Source organism: Anopheles stephensi, chromosome 2 (genome assembly GCF_013141755.1).
Source record: "Anopheles stephensi strain Indian chromosome 2, UCI_ANSTEP_V1.0, whole genome shotgun sequence".
Lineage (NCBI taxonomy): Eukaryota > Metazoa > Arthropoda > Insecta > Diptera > Culicidae > Anopheles > Anopheles stephensi.
The window spans coordinates 68,641,909-68,663,632 of record NC_050202.1 but is presented as its reverse complement, the minus strand read 5'-3'; the positions used below and the strand labels follow the sequence as shown (position 1 = coordinate 68,663,632).

The window sequence follows — 21,724 nt, the reverse complement described above, 5'->3', positions numbered from 1 at the left end:
TATCAACCCTTGATTTTTTGTTCTCTCTCTTTGTATCCCTCTCTATCAGGCAAACAATTGGAATCGTGCGGAAAACAACAGATCGTGGATAGCGCGCGTCATCGAATTGTGATGGTTTTTCCAACGGTTACAAGAGGTTGCGCCAAGAGCGGCTTAGAAGCGGCTTCTGGCATTGGTGTTAGTTATTCTTACCCCTATTTCACACCTTCCCCTAAAGAACCTCAAATTTCACCAACATCCCAAAAAAAACCGGAGCATGTGAAAACCAGCCCGATAATAAACAAAAGATCGAACGTGTAAAAGGCAAAAAAAAAAACACACGCATACACATGCAAAGTCATCCCCCTTTTTCACAAACTGAATATCCTTCTCTTTCCGTCAAGCGTAAGAAACGCGATAGAAAAGTTACGCATGACGTAGCTCATGGCGACCGGCTGATTAATTCGCTCTCGCGCTCACTCCCTCTCTCTCTCTCTCAAAAAAGAGCATCTTACAACGCAGCGAAACACAGCCACAGCTGGTCTGCGTTGTTCATCGGTCTAACTCACACACATTCCAACCCTTCTCGCTGAACAACCCCCTCTGAACAACAGCGCGCTCTTCCAGAAGCACAAAATTGCACCACAGAGTGCCGTGTCACATTACGCACCACCACCACCAGCACTGCTACCACAACACAACCCCAAAGCCTGCTATAACGGGGGTGAAACAAAAAAAAAATCAACACACAACGCAAACGATAAGCGAAAGCTTCGCGAAGAATCATCTCACACACAAAGTAATACGATCACGAGGGACTAAAAATAATAAAAAATACGGGCCACCGTGAAACACTGCCCAGCTGTAACAACACACATACACACAAACGCACATGAAAATCACACATTTGTTAGGGGCTGGTTGGTTTCGAGACTTGTGATGGGTGTTTTGTTCGTTTATCATCTCACTTTGGGGTTCAAACGTAAAGGAAATTTTGTTCCACGGCCGTCTTCAATGGTTTATCTCTTCCTCGAACTACAGACGGCTGCCAATGAAAGCGCTGAACGTGTCTCAACTCACACATACACACACACACACACACACACACACACATACACCTTTAGTAAAATAAGCCTTTGAACACTTGTGGAGTGAAAATAGTGCAAACTAGGTGTTTGAGACGAGCCAATTGCAATTACTTCCACCCGGATGACGTCACGTCATGTATGAGTTGTTGTCTAGTATTGAAGTTAAAGTTACAAAGCGCGCGCACCCCCGGGACAAACCGGAGGAAAGGGAGCGAGAGATATATAGAGAGAGAGCAAGCGAGTGAGATGGATAATGTGTGAATCGTACGAAAACCGCGCGCGCGTAAGCTACCCGTAAGCTACAACAGCTACCCGTCGTATATGTGCTCTTGCTACAAAGGTGACACACACGATCATCATCCCCATTTGGATACACAATCCGTGAGTTAACCGAGGCTTTCGAACCACCAGCTCGTACCAGCGCAGCGAACCTTAAAAGCAGGCGAGTGCGTTTGCAAATGACGCGTTTTTTCACAACACCCTTTTTCCCAACCGACGGAAGAGCATATTTGTAGTAGGAAAAATCGGAAACACCGAGAGCGTTGAGTGAGCGGAAGAGAGAAAGAGAGAGCACTTACATTTGCTTCCGTTTTTGGAAAAGGCTAAGAGCTTCGGGGGCACCCTCAAAACGGGCGGCACGACGACGCACAGATCCAGCGATGAAGGTGTTGGAAGCTTTCCAACAGTGTTTCTTTTTTCTTCTGCGCTTCCTTTATCTTCCCACTAAGACTATACACTCCGTGTCTACCACTTATCTTTCCAGGCTACAACACTACGTAAGGTAATAATAGGGAGGAGGTGGCTCATATCGTGTATACTCGTTTTTGCTGCAACGGCCTGCACTGCGTTTGTTCTTGCCAACTCGGTTACCACTTGTGCTCGCTCTTATTGCAAAGCAACACGGCAGGAAAAGACAAATCCCGACAAATAGTGAAGGAAATCGAAGCACATCGGCGCGTGCATCAACACGTCGTTCTCTCTCGCGTCGAACGGCAACCCGGGCAACACGCAACGCAACGCAGCAAACGGTGAGGTGACTGCTGCTGCTACACCCGTGAAAAAAGGGGTGGTTGGTGTGTGCGAAACGGCTCGAATGCACGCGGCTCGGACGCGAACGATGAAACACCAGATTATCGAACCTCACTCACGGACGCGTTCAAACTGACTGAGCGAGAGTGGACCGGCTACGACGCGTTCTGGCCGTGTTCGACCCACCGTGTGTCAGAGTGGCGAAGAAGATGATGCTGAGCCGAAGCGTTACAGAAGGGGTGCAAACGGAGCCCGAGAGAGAGAGAGAGCGCGCGGCAGGGAAAACTCACCCTCAGTGACAGCTAGCAACGGGGCTTGAAATATGCGTGCGACTGTGTATGTGTGTGAGCAGTATGAAAGAGAGTGAGAAAAATGTTGTTTTCGAGCGTGCGCCGACTCGTCCGCCTACTAGAGCGCTCTTTTTCCCGTGCATGTTTATGTGCCATTCCCTTGAGTGTATGTGTGTGTGTGTGTGTGAGCACGCCAGGTACGGGAAGGGGGAAGGGTGGAAGGAAGAACGCCGGCTTCGAGAAACAACAACCCTTCTTTCTGCACGCGCCCGGCCGTCGTGCTCACCTGGTCCGTCGACAACGTGACTTCCCACTCAATCTGTCTCGTTGGCGCACAACCCAACCCAACATCATCTTCGACTTGCTAGTTGGCATACCCATACCCATACGCATCCTTCTATTGTGTATGGTGTGACACTGCCCCCATCATTGGGCATTCTTTCGCGCACACACCCCTTTCGAATCTTTCGCACAGCGAAACAACGAATGAACCCACATCCAGGAACATCAGCCAAGCAAGGGCTCGATTCTCGTTTCAGTGTGTGTGTGTGCGGTACTGTTTACCGCCGTCGCCGTTGTGAAGTTATGTGTGCGTGATGATGCAGCTTCTCGATCTCGGTATTCGCGCGACGGTGTTGGCTGGTGGTGGCGAACGGCAAATCTTTCCATCAGCAGCAGCAGCAGCAGTAGCAGTAACAACAACAGCACCGTGTGGCCGCCCGTTAAATCGACAGTCGGATCTACACACGCGAAAGTTTCCTTTATTTATATATACTTCGGTGTGTGCGACTCGCTCCTTACGCTACAACCGAACCTAGTAGCCGCTTGTTTTTGCTGGGGAGCGCGGTTTGTTTTTTGGAGTGTGTAATAATGTGATGCGATACTAAGTGAAGTTTTTTCATTTGAAAATAATCTGATTTGTGTGTGTGCGTTTTTTTTTTGGTTCATATGACTCTCAGCAATTTCGTCATCCATTACTCCGTTCCTTAAGAATTAGAACTTGGACCAAGAAAACGATTATTGTAATTTTTAAGGTCGTTTTTATCGCCATCTTTTCTTGTTGTTGTGTTCCCAAAAAAAGTCTTCTCTCAGTTGGGAAACTACCAGAACTATCATACCACTAATCTCTGTCTTGCCCTTTTGCCATAAAGAATAAAGGGCCGTACTGTAGTGTAGCTCCTATGCCCAGAAAATTGGAGGAGAAAAATCACTAAATCAATGCTCAACTGCCACTCGCCTGTTGGTCACTGTAGTCCACCTCTGGCAAAGTCCATAACACCGCTGGTTTGGTGCTGAGTGGTGGGTAGTTCTGTTTTTCGATTGTATGCACACACACACACAGACACACATACACACATTCCCTGTGGCTACTTGTCGATTGTTTGCGATGCTCGCACACATTGCATACGACTTTCTCGCTTCCCAAACACACACACAAACACACCGCCGGTGAGAGTAAGCGGGTGCGCGCGCAATGGTTCGCGCATACGCATGCAGCATGCCATCTCTCGAAATGCTTTGTGAGGGCTTTGTTTTTCTTTTCGAATGCCAACATCTCGTCCCCCACCCCGACGCCAGGGGTATCCTTCTCTCTCCGCCACCGACAAAAAAAAAACGACCAAGCGTAATCCGTTTCGTCCGGTGGTTACGTTACTCCATTCATTCAACCGCCGTCTCTCGTCGTCCGTGCCTCACTCACGTGCGCACTTCTTTGCGAAGCGTCATGTGTGTTTGTGCAGCATAAATTACGGTACGCGGCAACCAAGGGACGGTCTCGCTCTGTGGCATGCTCACCAGCGTACTTCGCTAGCTCACCCAATCCCCGAGCACACGAACACACAAATACGAGACAACGCACCGGGATTCGATGCCGGGGCCAAAGCATATACAGCGACCTGGCACGCCGCAGTCGATGCCGAGGCGTGCAGAGTAGAGGGCAAGAAACTGATGGGCTGGCAATATCATCATCATCATGCCGTTGATTATTATGTCACGCCGCACGAACACCAAAACACGCCAACCAACCGGGGGGAAACCAACCAAACGAATGGTCAACGCGCGTTCGTTCGTGTTCGCGCTGTCGCACTCCGGCACAACATCATCATCCCACATAGTAGTGCGATGATAATGCGCCGCTTCCACATAAACCGCGTCCTCACAAGCCTCCCTACCCTCACAACGACTCCTCAAAAGCCGATGGATGGCCGTGGAGAAGGTTCGATCGGAACAGGGAACAAAAGACAACAACTGGCACGCCGAGCACGGATCGACCCCTGAGACGATCACACTTGTGGGGTGGGATTTATGCGCCTTCTAGAAGTTTTCGATAGAGTCACAGAAGCATTCCGAGTGCCCTGTTGTATTGGTCCCCCTTTGGTATCCAGAAGTGCAGCTGAAACCGTTAAATTTGATCTCATATTCCGGTGAATGCCATTTGTATTGCCAACACGGATGGCACGGTAAAATGATGTTTTTTTTTTTTGGCTATAAGAAGCATTTATTTACACTAAGCTAAATCATGATCAAAACGGGTCTCCGACGCACACATACGTTAAAAAACACACCCTCACCTACACCAGAAGCGGCATGGATGGGGTTTATGCTGTTGAGATAGTATTATTTACCGCATCAGCATGATGGCATCATCATCGCGCAGCCATCGTGCGAAAAACTCTTGACGCAAAACAGAAAGCAAGAGAGCGAGAGAGAGAGCGAGCGTAAGGTAAAAGCGTGAGCGCGACGCAGTGTAACAGCAAAACGGTTTATAAACAGCGGCCGCCATCGCCAACCCAACACCTACACCAACACACGCGAGGAAAACAGCATGTGTTGCATGCTCGCGATGGCGCGCGAGTGTTCTACAAAACTACCAATAAGGGTGCATACATCCAATCGAACAGCCAATGTGTACAATTTCAAAATAACATTTTCTCTCTCGCTCTCCCGCTTCTGTACTTTTGAACACACACACACATTCACAGAAACATATTCACACACGCGGCTTGTCCTTTATTTATCCTTTCCCAAAACAAAACGCACCCACCAACAACAACACAGCGGAAGGCCCGGAATTTCCTTACCGGTGGCGAGCCACCAGTAAAACCTTGGTCGTTAGCAAATTTACCTTTCCCTGGTTTCATGAGCATTTTTTCCACAAAATTCCAACTCTCGCTCTACTAACATGTTAACACTGTTGTCATGCTCACCAGGCACCCTCAGGGTACTTCGATCGCACAACTCCGAATATCGCCATGCATAACAATGGTGAAGGCGCGGTTTTTTTGCTTTGGACCCCCGCGCTCAAAATTTTCCACAAACATTTCTATGAACACACAAACACACGCAAGCACCTTCAGCTCGATCCCTTACCGTACTCAATACAAATTCCACAATTAGAACTTTGCCACGAACTCGCCTACGGAAGTACGTCCGCTCGGGCGAGAATTTTGGGCTGGGAAAAAAAATGCATCCAGCAGAGCCACACATCCCTACAAACACAGCCGGCCGGACCAAACTTGTGCAGCGTATAAAGCCTGTAGAAAAGAAAAACAAACAACAGCATAACCGAGTTGAGGGCAACAGCATAAATATGTATGATGTGCGCGTAGTTGCACTCACACACCTCACACCGCACTCAACGTCGAAAGAAATGTCATGACAGTCCACAGTCCCTTGTAGCCACGCTTGGTGTAACTATAACACAGCAGTGCATACCCACTTTGGAACGCCAGATCAAACGGAACATGAAACAATGCACGTTCTCCTGCGCTTCGCCGGAACGCGGGGTCGTTGTTAGCTCGCTCGCCTTGCGCGTTTTTGCATCGCCAATTGATTGCCGTGACAAATGGCCATAAATATAAACCAGCATCATTCAGGCAATGCTGTGCACTTTTGGCTCGAGAGGATCGATCGATTTGTTGGAAGATTTATCCTGTATTTTGTGATGTTCCTACTCAATCATCTTCTTCTCGCTTGGCACTACAACCTCGAGAGGTCTCGGCCTGCCATTTCTGGGTTTCTGTGACTTGATTTTTCCCGTAGCAAAGTAGTCAGCCCTGCGTACGGGGAGGCGGTGTGGATGAGATTTGAACCCCGGTCCTGTCATGTGAAGTCCGGCCCCTTTATCGATTCGGCCACCGGACCGCCCCGTATCGTTTCTACTCAATACCCGTATAATTTTCCGTACCCTCGGAACCTTATTTGCCATACAGAACACAGATTGAAAAACCAGCAGAAAAATAAAGTACGAGAAAGAGAGAGGCAGGAAATTCCCTTTGAAATGCGAGATCAGCAATCGAAACGCTTTCGATTATCGAAAGCGAGTTTTTAGAAGAATTTGCTACACATTCTATGGCTTTGTCCAACGGTTAGGAAGCCGTACCAGCGAAAAGGCCGTACTATCCAAATTAACTACATCCCATCCTACACTCTCTTCCTGGAGAGTTCTCACCGGTTTCAGCTTCGTATTCTTCATGCCATCAAGTTTTGCACCGTGTCCTCCTCACGGTATACGTATATCCGTCACCATGGTTGATCATCGAAGTAACCAAGGTGTGAGAGAACGAAACCGTCTCTTGTAGTGAAGAGTTTATGGGAGCGAAATGTTTCACTGTTTTTTTATTTGCTTGTTGTACACATAGCTTGCTCAGATATGTTTTACGCCGTTCTTTCCCCTTTTTTGGGAAGAAATATCCAAGGAAAACATACCCCATACTTGCATCGGCGCGAAGCAAACACAGCAATCGGACAACCACCATTATCGGATTGCTTCACACACAGCAACACACAACGACAACCTCCCATTTCTTGTTGCTTTGTGGTCAATTACTGGCGAGGGTTTTTGGGATATTTAGCAATGGGATTGATGCGATATGGTTCAGACATTCAGATAAACTTTCATCGAAGGGACGTTTCGGTTGCTCGTGGCATATAAGAAGTCGCCAGCATGTACAAGTATGCTGGATAAAGTTTATCATTGTAACGCTCAACGATGACGCAGATCCGCCGGACGAAGCAACCAATAAAGCCGGGGTCTCCATACAGAAAATAGCTAGTCATTATGTTCCTCTTCAGAAAACAGTTCCACCAGTTTCAACTGTTGTTCCCTCGATTAACTGACTGAGTCGAGCATTCTCTCACAGCTCGCACCAATAACAGGAGCATAGCATGCGGTTCTGGTTTTTATTCTTCAACTCCCATCGTCAACAACTCCCGTGCATGAGCTACAGCGGGGCAACATTGAACAGCAGCTTGTTTCACACAAACAGGCAAAGCGTGATATGCTGCATGGAAAACGAACCCATGGCTCTTTGTTTTGCTTATAAAACCCAAGCGAAAGACTTGCATGTACGGCATTCCCCGGGATCCACGGAGCACGGAGCAATTGATGAGCCGGAAATTTGGATGTAATGTGTGTGACGGCTTTTACTTTCCCCAGCACCAACATTAACCGACAAGTAACAATACCAACGTCCCGGGGATTAACAGTGCTCGCAGGAGCTGATCGGAAAAAGAGAAAGGACAGTTGCCAATTTAAAAGGACAAAATGTACAGCAATACAGCTAGTTTGTCTACACGAATACCCACACCAGCAGCAACGCATTGCCCTGTGTGCCTTGTGGTTGTGTGCAGCATAAACATAGCAACAAAAGAAAAAAATCCAACTGCCGCACAATTCCACTACGCTGCACACTTCCCGAGCTTATCACGCCCGCAGCTACAATGCGTGCCACATCGCAGTATGCCCAAACTACCAATGGCATTGTGCTTCCGAAAAGCAAGTGCATCCTCGTCGACGTTTCCGTTTCTAATAAAACTGGGAGTTATGATGAGCCCAAAAACACAAAGAATTCCATTCCAACCAGACGGGAAGAAAGAGCTAGAGATAGCCAAGAATGGGACACAACACGGTGGTAATGCGTATCGCGATTCCAAACAAAAAGTGATGCCGGTCATAAGATACACACACACAAGCATAAAAACACACATCTTACTTTACTCACGTAGCGACCACATGAGTGCACACGTGGCCATCACGGCGGCAACGTGACACATCGGCAGGCGCGGTTCTCAAGATTCTACCCTTCTCAGCACACCTCTACCAATGCAACCCTCCACCGCGTTACATCTGTAAATGATGCTTTGCGCAATTTTCCCCTTACAGACACGCACACTAACACATCGCGCACTGTTGCTCTCTCACACATGCTCTGCTCTTGTTGGCTTGTTTATGTGTGTGTGTTAAAAAGAAATCATGCTAAACTTTGCTCGATCCGGGAGGGGAAAATGCGTGACGACAGTGTACCACACAGTTGGTGTCACAGGTTTGAAAATAGTAACTAACGAACCGGACGTGCGGCCAAACCGGCCGACCGCGCACGGTACACCGAAATAGCTGCCAACGTACTTACTCGGCTGTTCTCTGGTCGTCGGCCTTCCTGCTGTAGCTGTCTGATTATTCACCTGACACACAAGAAGGGCCTTCCTGTTGAAGTATATAGGCTTCAACACTGTTTTTCACACACCAAGCGTCCACTCGCACACACACACACACACACACACACACACACACAGACGTGCTATATTATCTCACTATCTCGTTTTATCTTCAATTTCCTTTTTGCTTTACCACCCCCGCTCTTTATCGGGTGGTGCCAACCCGAAACGCCACCCTGTCCGGGACATCAATCGATGCCTAATGGTATTTGGATGCGTGTGTATGTATGCGCGCGCGTTAGTCACGCGTGCACGTCTGCTTGCTTATTTGTTTGTTTGTTTCGTTGATTGCTTCAGGTTCGAAACGCTCACAATCCCTAACCACTCACCAAGCACCAATGGCCGGACCAACGTCTGGCCCCGTATCAAACGATGGGCCGGAAAATATGCCCAACGAACTTATCACGGTTCACGGTTGCTAAAAATGCATACAAACCCACACTGTACAACGGTTGAGTTTCTTCTGGACACAGAAAATCATCGCGCACAACAGGCACATCGTGTTCTTTTCCAACAGCACTCACACAAACCAACGAGAAACTTCGTTTCGCAGTAGGCTCTTGCTGTATCTGTCGCAGGCCTGCTGTTCAGATTTTTTTTGTTAATACCTCCCAAACATGCTCACTCTCTCGCTCGCTCTCCCTCTCTCTCTATCGTTCCATCCGAGTATTGGGCGGGTGGCCGCGCACATAAACACACTTTATTTAGCAGACGCAGCAACATTGCACAGGCCTTGCAGCCGCGCGTTGACTTTGATTTGCACTTGCATGCACCACCAACACATGCGAGTCAAGTTTACGGTGGCGGAGGGTCTTGGTAGCGTTGTGACAGAAACTAGAGGGAAAAGGGGGGGGGGGGGAGGAAGTTGGGCAAAGAGGGGCAGTACCAATGCCCTCTTTGTATGTCACACACCGTCGTTGTGGCCCCGTCTTAACGATTGTGCGCTTTGTGCTAATGAGAGGGCGCATGCGAAGGCCTACCAGCCGTGTGATAAACAACAACGCACGCACTCACACACACGCACACGCACCTACCCAATAGGCAGCATATGGGTGACGACGACGACGACGGCTGGCAACATACATACAACCGTTACAGTCGACTTGGGTAGAAGAAGATGTTGTTGTCTTTCAGTCGCTAAGCTTCACACGTTTTGCTGGGGGTCAGACAAAAGCTAAAACCATAGCGTCCATGAGACACTCTTCCAATTCAATCTCGATCGCCTTCTCCGGCTCGGCGTCGCCCCCAGGATGATAGACGCCCATGAGAATGTCCCAAACTGGAACGATGCTCTGATGCTCATTCTCTCTCTCGCCCTCGGTACAAAACAACGACGACGGTTCGCAAAGGCTAATGGAAAATGGCGTTACACGGCACGGCAAGTGGTAATGTTGGTCGAATCTCGCTCGAAAAACAAAAAAACCCCACCCTCCATTCGCCGACCAGAGATAGCGACAGAAAACAACAAACTCCAATCGCGCACGACTTAACTGGGGCAGCAGTACGCGATTATTCATGGTCTTGTTGTGTGCTGTGGGTCTCTTTCTGTTACACCACCACAATATAGGCAGAGCGTCATGCGCGTGCCTTGCTACCTCCAAACGGTCTGGCGCTGAGCTTGCTTCCTCCTACATACTGGGATTGTGGACACCAGAAAAAAAAAAAGTACTCTGCTCTTTTCCATGGATGAGGGAGCGAGATCATCTCAGTACCAATGCTGGAACTGCATAAACCGACGATGTGACTGATCGCGATCGTGATGCGTTTAAATTTCTTTCCCATTACTTGTTGAAACGAGCAGTTGGTTTACGTGCCATGTTAAACTCTATGAATTTGTTGTATTACAGTTTATCGTTCCAAAAACTGTATGCTGTTATCATTTTCCAGCATCGATAACAAATTCTACATGAACCACTTTCTACCTAGCAGAGTTGCGTCATTCAAGTTCAATAATCATGATGTTTAACAATTACTGAGAACGTAGAACCAAAGTTGAAGCGCACTCCGAAGAGCATAGATACGTTTCTGCCACGGAAAGAATACGCCCAATTTATGGCCACCAACCGCCGCGCCTTCATACACACTCGGCTCCCCGTCTCGATGAAAGTTGCGTTAGCTTGGGGTCCAACATGCTACAAGAGCCACGACGAGCCAACATCAGTGTGCGGGAGCGAGCCCACGCTTCCACGGCACGATTTGGAGGCACGATTACTCATCGACGTGCAGCACACAGATTTTCACGGGTTTCCTCGACGCAGCCGTCGCAGGGTGGGTGGTATACGTCCCACTCTGGCAGCCAGGCCACGACATGAGTCACTGGGGTGAAATGAGTGAGTGAGGCGGCAGCTTTGGAACCGACGCAATCATTGTTCGTATGGCAGTACGCGCGGTGTACACATATCAGTGTCAGACGACAGCCATCACCAACAAATACATGTAAACGGTTGGGGCTGATAAAAGTGGCTAAGTGGTGGGGATTAGAGACTTTGGGACTGTGTGTAAAGTGGCATGTAGTTGTGGGAATTGGTCAACACAATCTTTCTTCTTCTTTTTTAATTTTTGTTACATTCGTTCTGGTAAAACGTGAGCATTGTAGTGTGACAAGTTTGTCCACTGTAACTTTACGACACCTTTATCCATATAGTCAGGGGTTTGATTATGAATCGTTTGAGTTAAACGTCATGTGTTAAGGGCTTTAGTGATAATAGACAAGTTTCTATGTTTCATAAAACATTCTTCACTGAATTCAATTTCTGTAGGACAAAACATTGAACAATAACTTTGTGACTTTCTAAGGCCTATTTCGAAGCTGACGAAAAAACTCAACTTGCCAAAAAACGAACACCCAAACGTCCATATCACCACCGAAAGACATCCGCAGCATTTCATTCGACATTCGACACCGATTTTGTGATCGACCCCTTACTAATAGTGTGTCTTTCTCTCCGGCACTCTGTTTCAGCATTTCCTGTTAACAGTAGAAACTGCACAAACTCAGCCATTCTCGTACGGAAACACAGTGTCACACGCAGCAGGAAACTCAAAGCGAGTGATGTCCAACGCGACGAAAAGCCGACACCATTCTAGCGGGGGTTCGAGCATAACATATTAGCATTAACGGTGCTTCATGCTCCAAATCAGCAACAAAATCGCCAGAACAATATAGAAAGCTCATGTAAATGAGGGAGTGTGAGAGAAAGAGAGAGAGAGCAAGACAGGTGGCAGGCCGGGAAAAAAGAAACCCCGATAGTGGAAGACTTTTTGCTCCAAAACGTCGGGCGTTTTGTGTTGACGCAACGTATATTGCCCGGGCCGGGGAAAGATTTTCTTTCTCGGTTCTTGTAGTCTCAAAACAGACGCGCACCTTTCGGCCAGTGTGCTTGTGTGCGCGTTTGTGTATCAACATGCGAGATACGGCCCGGATGATAGTCATGCCATGCCCGTCATCGTACCATATCAGCTGGTGGTGATCACGAAGCCATCACCACTACTACTGCGGCCTCCCAACAAACCCAACGTGACGGCCCCAAGCTGATGGCCGGTTAATTGTTTCCCCAACCAATACCACGTGATACTCGTGAAACGAAGGAGAAGTAAAGAGAGTGCGAGCGAATAGCAACCCACCGCCAAGAGCCAAACCCGCGTGCTCAGCGTGTTTTTGGGAAGTACACGAACCATCCTCCCCAAAAAAGTTCCCCCCACCGAAGCGCTGTTTACGTCCGACGGTGGAGCGACGAGCTTCCCGCGAGGGTGGGTTCAGTTTCGCGAACGCAAGGAAGAGCGAAAGTTCCCCCGAAAAACCGGATCGGAACTCAGGACCGGAGAAGCCATTGCAAAACAAGGACGCAACAACTGTGGCTGCAAGAACCTGCTGACTCTCACGCGTCGAAAGCACCCCGTGTACTCTCTTTCTATAGCACTCTTTCTCTCGCTCTGTGGGACAGTGTCTAGGTGACTCAGTGTGTGCCTGTCTGGTCAGCAAGAAGACGCCAGGGAAGACGGTCACGTACGCTTTCAAGTAAACCGGTTCCGTTCCCTTCGGCGCACTGCGCTGTCTGCGATGAGCTTTGTTGGGCAGCTCGTGAAATTGTGTCCCACAAGCGATCGTTCGATCGCTGATGATTCCACAATCTGGCAAACCGTTTACCAATACAGCCAGGCAACAAAAACAAAGAAGAATGTATGGAAAAAGCTTGCCCAGCAAACACAAAAAAAACGCCAGGCCAGTTTTACATGTCTCTGTTCGTGAGCGGGCGAACGCGAAAGAACGTGCTGCAGACGGCAGAAGTCGCGCGATCTCGACGTATACGGGAACGGGGCTTACGTGACGCCTAAAAGTGGGCCAAACGGTGCGATCATCTGCTATTTGTATGGCTTAAAACTGCACTTATTAAAAAGATAAGGGTTGAAAGTAGCCAAAAACTGCATACTGCTTGGCACAAAACACAACACTAGTAAATTTAATTTTTAGTAAAAAATTGAAGCTATGTCGTATGTCATTTCATAAATGGAAAAATAATACATTTAAATACTTACCTTGTTCAACGAAGGTTAAGAAATATCAATTTCACTCTGGACCTGAAAAATAAGAGAAAAAGTAATGTAAAACTTTCAGTGACAGTGGATATACTACGTCGCAGGAAAACATGAGTCCTAGACGATAAGAGCAAACTGGGGCAAAATGGGGGCGCCAGGTGCTTCATGAATTGTGAGACTTTCACTAATAGACTTCTTATCTTCACACATAACAATTTTTAACGTATCTTTCACCTGGTATCTGCTAGGTTAAAGCGCACACCAAAATTCCGATTAACTCATTAGTGATCACCGCTCTGCTCTGTGTCTGCCCTGGCTGAAATTTCCCAGATTTCTATTTATTACTGCAGACTGTATTAACTATCATTTCATGTATGCTCTTTATCAAGGCCCGCATGAACAAGTAAGAGAGACATATTTGAGAACCAATGTGCAGGGACGACTAAACCGTCACTTGACGATGGTACACATATTTACATGCACACGACACACAGGACAGTCGATCAATGTGCAACGGTATATAGCAAGCACTCATTAGCTTCACTATTAACGCGCCGGGCACAGTGTGTCCTGTTTCGCTCTCGTAAAAATTGTTGCCATTCTTGTGCTCTCATAACACCAACACATCAGCGCGTAAAAGCCGGAAAATGCCGGGTGAAGGCTTTCGCTTTCCATTTCCGCTACACCGGTCTGCACACGGGGGAACGCAAGACCCGATGCACGCTGCATGGCATCGTGTGCGCATGTTCCCCGGCACATTCCCGATCCAGGACCAGGGTCACTCGCAAACTCGCCAAGGATTCTCTCTTGTGGGGCGATGTGGTGTTGTGGAGAATTTTTCCAACCGGAAAATAGCACTATATCGGTATCGGTGCGATGAGTGTGCTGGGGGAATTTTCCAATCGTAAGATAGTCCGGCCTTATCACCTGGTACAATAGGATACCAACAGGAAAGGGGGAATGCCTTTCTGGGTATGAAGGAAATGTTAGTACCATACCGATCCAATAAACAACCATTCGATGATGGATGTTGGTATGTTTGCATTTCATTACTGCCGGTTTATGCTGCTGCTGCTACATTATTAGACTCTGACTTGTTCTGTGTATTTGGTTCTCTTTGATGATTTATTAGTACAGTATCATCAAACTTCATTAAATTTTATTGACTGTGGATATCGATTTTAATAACAAAAATATCAATAGTTATAATGTTTCATTTATATTTTCAAATAAATTTACTCAATCGACTTAGGTACAAATATATGGGAACAATCAACGATGAAGCAAATAAAATATGTACTATGTTTATTATGTTTATGTTTACCGGGGGATCTACCACCAGGCCGTTGCGACAGTGGCTCCGGTCTTCACACGGCAAAACCGGGGCTCAAGTCTCAGCTTAATTCAAGTTTATCAAATGTTTCATCATTCGTCTCTTAGAATAATATTGAATTGAGCTGAGATTTTATAAAGGTATAAGGTATAATTCTGGGTGTTGGGACGGTTCGGTGGAAGAGAAAATAGAGGGGTAGATCCTCACACGGCAGGACCGGGGTTCAAATCACATGCAAACCTTTCTCCCATAGCAACGTTGCAACGACACTAATACGTTGTGTCAATTAATCTAGCTAGTCTGAAATGGCAGGCATGACCTAAGAGGTCACAATAATGGTCAATACCCCTGTATTTCGGAGATGTCGAAGCATTTCTATATATTTTTAGTTTCGTCCTGAGGATACAGGTGCTTCAATTTTTTTTATAAAACCAAAACTATTTTGAAAACTGTCAACAAACTGTGGGACGAATCCAAAAATAAGAAAATAAAAAAACTCGCCGAAATATTTCGAATTATTCATATTTTTGGCGATACCTATTAGGTCATGGCGACCATATACTGGCTTACTAACATTGTACTATACCACAGATCAGAATAATAAGTCTTTTCTAGGGGGGATCAATTCGGTTGAAATTTGAAACCTGGTTCTGTCTACCTGATATCTTGACCATCGAAAAGCTTCCGAATACTTTCAGAGCTAACTTTTAATGACTACACCAAGTAAATGTAACTGCTACCTGTTACACTGATTATAGCCCTTGGGTAGGGTTCTGATGCACATAATTTTACTTGATCAATTAATAGTGAATTACCAATAAAAATCAGTCCACATCTCATACAATAATATTTTCAGGGGTCAGATGCACAGCAATATTAAGACCATCAGCATGACACGTACATCACTTGCTGACTTACAGCAAGAACAGAGGAGTCCGATCGCTTTCCAGCGCATACAGTAGGAGCAGTAGTGTTTTATCATCGAGCGAGAGAACAGCAAGATAGCAACTGTCGAACGAGCTCCAAGGCCAAATGCTAGTCCTCTTCTTTCTACAGCTCGTCAATAAAACGCTCAACGTAGCGAATCACGTCCCTGCATCACCATCCTTTTGCATCAACTTGACTGCAGCTGAGTGAGAGTCTGTTGAGAGCTGTTGTAAAAAATGTGCAGTTGCTACGCCGTACTCATACATTCTCTCTCACACACACACTCAAACACCTCCAGTAAGACATGTAGCAGGAGGGTCGGCACAGCATCGGTCGGGTGAAGTGCCTGGGGGCCGGGATTGAGCAGTAAAATGCAAAAGTGCATCTGACTGTAGTGCAGTCAACGAGCGGTGGTACACTGAGTGGCACAACACACCCGGTCGTTTTCGTTCCATAAAGGGAAATACATTTCATCGCACGCTTTAGATGCCACTCATTCTCTCTGCGACTTCAGAGCTCCCCGTTGCCCAAAACCTGGCGAGAGACGATCGATGTGAACAACAATAATACGACCTGGTTTTGTCCGTATTTGTAGCTGGCTTAAAGGTCCGAGCCACTGAGTACAGTAGAAAACGGATTAGCTGCACAACACCGATCGGGGTTTGCTGCACAGTTTGCTTGCAAATAAATTGCAGCCCTTTTTCGGCTTGCCTACAACTGCTTGACGGTGATAATGCTTGACTTTCCGCCCGTTGTTGAAGGGCACGACGATAAAGAGTTATTATCACGGTCCCACACACAAACACATACGTGCTGTTCATGCGAATGTGGTTTCTTTGCACTGCTGTGCACTTCTTCCGCTGCATTGCATTGTTAAGCTGTGTTGCAAGTGAACTTGGTTGCACATTTATACCGCTCTGCACTCTCGGCTTGAGTTAATATTTCGTGCGGTTTCTTTCTTTCTTCCGTATGCTCGCACGTTGCTCGTAGCTTTACACACACACCACTCCATCTTGCATTTATCGCTCGACCCGGCTCGTGGGTCTATTGTGCATCTGCTCAATTGGGCTTGACGCGATAACGTTGACGTTGCATATCGTTGTAGTACATGCACATCTTCTAAAATTATTTAGCTGTCCTAAGCTTATTCAGATCAGGCTCAAATTCCTACCTTACACAACCTTTTGATGATACACAAATATTGCTTCTTCCTATATTACAGCCCCTACATGGTTAAGGGTGCACTCGTGATGCACCTAGTCCCCGCTTCCATTTCCACTTTATCTTGATCTGCCAGCAACGAGCTGTGGCGTCAGTCGGCAGCACGTCGTCACGGCTGGAGAGTATCCAGCAACAGGAGCGGCATTCAGTAGCAAGCGCTGCAATAAGTGCACTTCACCAACACATACGCTCGGGTGCACTGAGAGAATGCACTATTCGCGGTATGGCCACTCGTTGCTGGAATCGCGGAAGAGAAATAACAGCACGCTGGGCGTTAGTATGCGTTCCGGGGTGATGTCGATGTCGGTCTGGTGCCGTCGTTTGTCGGTCGCTAAACAGTTCCGATGCATTGTAAGCGGTAGCAACCCGTGACCATGCTACCACCGATACTTCCCCATCTACTTGCGAATGCATACAGTTTAGTGAGGCAAAAAAGTCATAAAGTGTAGAACTACTGGCATAGAACTACTTGCATATGATGTCTAGAACTACTTGCAAATGAACTAATATGCAAACGTTTGATACAGATTTTTTGCATGGGTTTTTGACAGAGCCCCAAATATTTCTAGGTGTCCCGAAGTTTTTGTACCTTCACCTCAATATTTTTATTTTTTTCCTCAAATTTAGTTTTCTCTTTCCTATTTAAAAATAAAATAATAACTTAAAAAAAATGAATTTGATAGTTTTGGTGGTGGTAAAAAAACCAATCCTTCCAAAAATATTCCTAGAAGGTATTTTTACAAGTATGAATTTTCTGCCAAAACATAGAAATGTTTGAAATAATAAACATACGTGTGATTCAATTCATGTCAAAACCACTCAGAGTATAACTTCTTGGGTAATGCTTACAGGCATTAACTATCTATTTCAAAAATTTTCACAACGGAGCTAAACTCACAGGAAAAAAAAATGTCACCCATTTTCCTAAGCCTCTCCTTTTAAACTCCTGCTTCGAAAAGAATGGGAAACCACCTAAGGGTTGTAAGTGCAGCAATTTTAATTTGCCATGCGTTTAAATATAGCACTCACCCCCAAAACCAACCCCCCTCCCCTTCCCCCTGCCTCCGGCCCATTTCCTTCTCATTGGGTGCGTTACGGGGTGCAATAAAAACCAACGCCCAGAATAAATCACCTGCACCTGCAAGATGCACGCCACCGAGGGGTACAAACAAAATTCGCGGGAAAAATGACGCCCTCGCGAGCTTTCCACGCGGGAAAATCGAATTCTGCGTTCTTTGTTTATTGGCCCAAAAGATATGCTAGTTCTTTCTCAATTCGATCTTTGCTTGCATAGCTAAAAGTCGATCTGCTTTGATCTGGCGCTTGGTGGATGTGGTTTATGGTTTGTTTTATAAAGTGCTTTGAAATATTAATCCTTGCGCAACGACTCTCATTACACCTTTACCTATTTGCCCTGCAAGTACGAAAATTCCATCACCAGCTGCCGTGAGAAAATTGCAAAGTATCCAACCAACCGTCGAAGTAGCCGAAATTTGTCCGGGTGTACGGAAATAGTATCATTTTAGAAACGCGGTCCGATTTTTTTTTGTGTCCGCTGTGGCAGCTGATTTTCGTCCCGCTAAAGCTGACCAAATAAAAATATATATTTATATTCGATTCGTGCACGAACGCTACCGCATTGGACGTCATCGGGAAAATGGGAAAACCATTTTTATGTGTGTGTGTGTGTGTGTTGATGTCCCTTGAGGAAAACGGAAAACGAAGCGTACGGACTGTAAGAGGGAGAAAGTGAGGCTTTTCATTTGCCACTAAGGTAACAACACAGCTCTATCGATGTCTTGATGACCCGCCAAGAGACCTTGCCCATGTGCGCCGCCAAAGTTTATCCTTTTTCTGTGATTTTTTTTTATTTGGTTTGCTGTCCCCCTGTTGCTACACACCAAAGCCAATGCACTTTGGGCGGCCACGAGTCCCGGTGTGATGGAAAGCGTCCCGACAGCAAAACAAATCCGGCAGCAACAAATCGAAAACCCGGCCACACATGTGTAGCGCAGCATCAACTGCGCAGTGACCGTCCGCCGTAGCAAAATTGCATTCTGTTTCGCCCGGCCATTCCCTTCCTTCCGACACTCTCCTCCCCTCCCATCTGCTCCCATCACCGGTGAGAGACCGTGTGTATTCGGATCCGGTACCGAAGGGCGCAAACTCGCCCTTATGGTGTTGTTGATCGGTTCGATCGAACGCAGCGCGAACGTGCATCATCGTGCCGCTTCTTGCTTTTCCCCGTGCTCCGTTGTGTGGGTACGTTGCTCGTGTGCTCGTGTGTTTGTGTGGTTGATGGGGGTGTGGGGCTGAGACAGGGGGCTCGAATTGTTTGTGTTTACGAACGAAACTGCACATGGTGCAGTTTGTCGGAACGAGCACATCGACACGGTTCCGTGTGTGCATGGGTGAGAGAAAAAAACAGTGCGCCTATTTTAGCTATTTCTCGAACTGCTGCTGTGCTGTCAGGTTGGTACAAAATTTATATTTTCAATTCCAAAAGTACTTCCAACAGAAAAAAAAGTTAAACAAATCTATACATTTACCGTAATTCTATATGGTTGGTTTTTACATTGCATTATTATTACATTATTCAGAGCAACAACATTATTCCTGTGCAACAATAGACGTTTATCAATAATAAACATATTTTAAATCCCGAAATAGAATCTGTTCGCGTTTCTGGTTAATAATTGTGTTACTAGTAGTTTGGAGACTTCACATAGTTGGTTTGCCTATTCTGGTTCCAACGATCGATTGGAACCCATCACCCATCGACCCATCAAAAGCATCGACAAAAGTCTTAGAAATAGACCGTAAATTATTAGTTTACCACATTTGATTGTAAATTTAGATTTTATAAAATAAAATCTCGCAATCCCGTTCGGGACAACCTACACAAATCCGCACGGCGATGGCATCGATCGTCGTCGGTTGCACAATTCTCATACACGTCAACTTCCCCATAAACCCACACATCAACACATGCACCATGAGCTCGCCCCATGTGCTGCAACGTGATGGCACACATTCAAGAGAGAGAGAGTGTGGAACAGAGAGAGAGAGAACGTTGAAGCAAAACAAAACAAAGCAATTGCGAGCATGTAAATGCTAGCAACACTTGCGCCAGGTCCCACGCACACCAGCTTTTTCCTGGCAACGATCAATTACCGTGGAACTATCATTCGCAGGATGCGTGGCTATGACCACGGCAGTTTCGTCGGTGATTGCGGTGGGCGAGAATGTACGATCACGCTCGAAAGCTTCCGATGCTGCGATGAACCACCGGACAACAACTTTGCTGGAGTAAAGCACACGCCACACCACTACGGACAAAACACAAAGAGTGTTGCGTGCTGCACTTCTGCAATTGCAGTTTGGCTTGCACGGTGAAGGAAGCGGTAAGGCGGCGGCCCTGCAAACCTGTTCTTACTACACTCGCACTTGCTGCACTTGCACCGTATGCGGCATGCTGAAGGAGTAAAAGCGAGACAGACGGCGTACCAGCCGGAAAGAGAGGTAAAACGCGTTTGACTACTTCACTTACTATTTTTAGCTTCTTCGTTCGGCGTCGCCTTGCATCTATCCGGCTTGCTTGGATCGGTCTGTAGCAAGCGGAAGTGAAGGTGCCGGTGGTTCCGTCGTTCGAATGTGTGCAGCAGCGCGGTAATGGGAAGATTCTCTCGCAATCGAGGCGAGAATTTGCTGATGCTGGTGCTCCGATTTTGTGGTGTTTGTTTGGTGCAGCTGCACGTTGCGTGCCGTCACGACGTCGTTCCGTGAGCCAAACCCACACGACGCGACCGACTGCGTGATTGTGCGTGAACGTAGCCGATCAAGCGTCGCGTTTCATCACACAAACGCTTTTTGTGCGTGCTGTGCGGTTAATACAATGCCACGCACACAGCCGCACTCGTCGGCAGAACGAGGCGTTCTTCAAGAATCGATGAAATATCTCAAACGAAATCACACTACTTTACCACCACCATGCGTCTTTACGTCCTCATCTCATCCTGCTCATATATCCTCGTGGTCTCACACACTTCTCAAGAAGTAGTAATTTGACTTCTGTCACTTTCTTTCTCACTCTGTCTCACCACCGGGAGCTAAACGGTGCCCTCCGCACAGGGCTAACTTGATTGCTCAGCGAGTTGGTAGTTTCAGCACCCTTCAGGATCCATATCGGGAAGGATATTGACACTGTACGCACACGGGATTACTCTGGCTCTGGGAGTGTCCAGTTGTATCAGTTTTATTAGCATCAAACAAGGATTCACACCGAATCGATTCGACGGTTCCGCTTCCATTCCATCTTCGCCTTTTTGCACACCTGTTTCCGGTATCCGGCAGGTTTTTTTCCGATTTCCTTCGCTACTAGCTTTCTCAACTATTTTCAAAAAACTATTTTTCACCAAATCTGCAAAACACTACCACTTCGTACAACGGTACGGCTAGGAAAGAGATTGCGACCAGAACGCAAAGTCTCTCTGACCAAATGCTGCCCCGGCAGCAGTTTAATGTACATTCCCCTTCGAAGCACTGGCGTTCATGGTTTCGCCCACACCAACACCACAACACCTGGTGTGATTGTCGCTCGAGAGAGAGAGCGTAGTTTTATTAAAAAATACAGAGGGCATATACCGCGGGAAAAATTGTACCGTTTTGTAAATTTTCCCTTGCGATAAGTTTTGGTTAATAAAAGTGACTATAAATAAGCAGCTGAGCGTTTTGCAAAATAGCTATAAAAATGGCTATAAAAAAGGAGAAAAACATCGAACTCGGTTATATTTTTTTATTGTAAATTTCCATATAATTGGGGCAAA

The 21,724-nt window shown here is 46.8% G+C and overlaps 1 protein-coding gene across 3 annotated transcripts in view; it reads right to left on the bottom strand.

Annotated features, from left to right (window-relative positions):
• Positions 1-21,400, bottom strand: part of LOC118504492 (mucin-5AC-like) — a 56,164-nt gene extending 34,764 nt beyond the window's left edge. Inside the window, exons 1-2 of one of the 3 annotated variants that reach the window (XM_036039012.1) lie at positions 20,449-21,400; positions 13,418-13,459 (exon numbers count right to left, since the gene is read on the bottom strand). The gene's annotated coding sequence lies outside the window, so the exon portion shown is untranslated. Of the gene's footprint in view, positions 1-1,645; positions 2,251-8,796; positions 9,197-13,417; positions 13,460-20,448 lie in introns of those variants that run through there. The other 2 variants (XM_036039015.1, XM_036039014.1) reach the window with 2 other exon arrangements.
• Between the last annotated feature and the right edge of the window lie 324 nt (positions 21,401-21,724).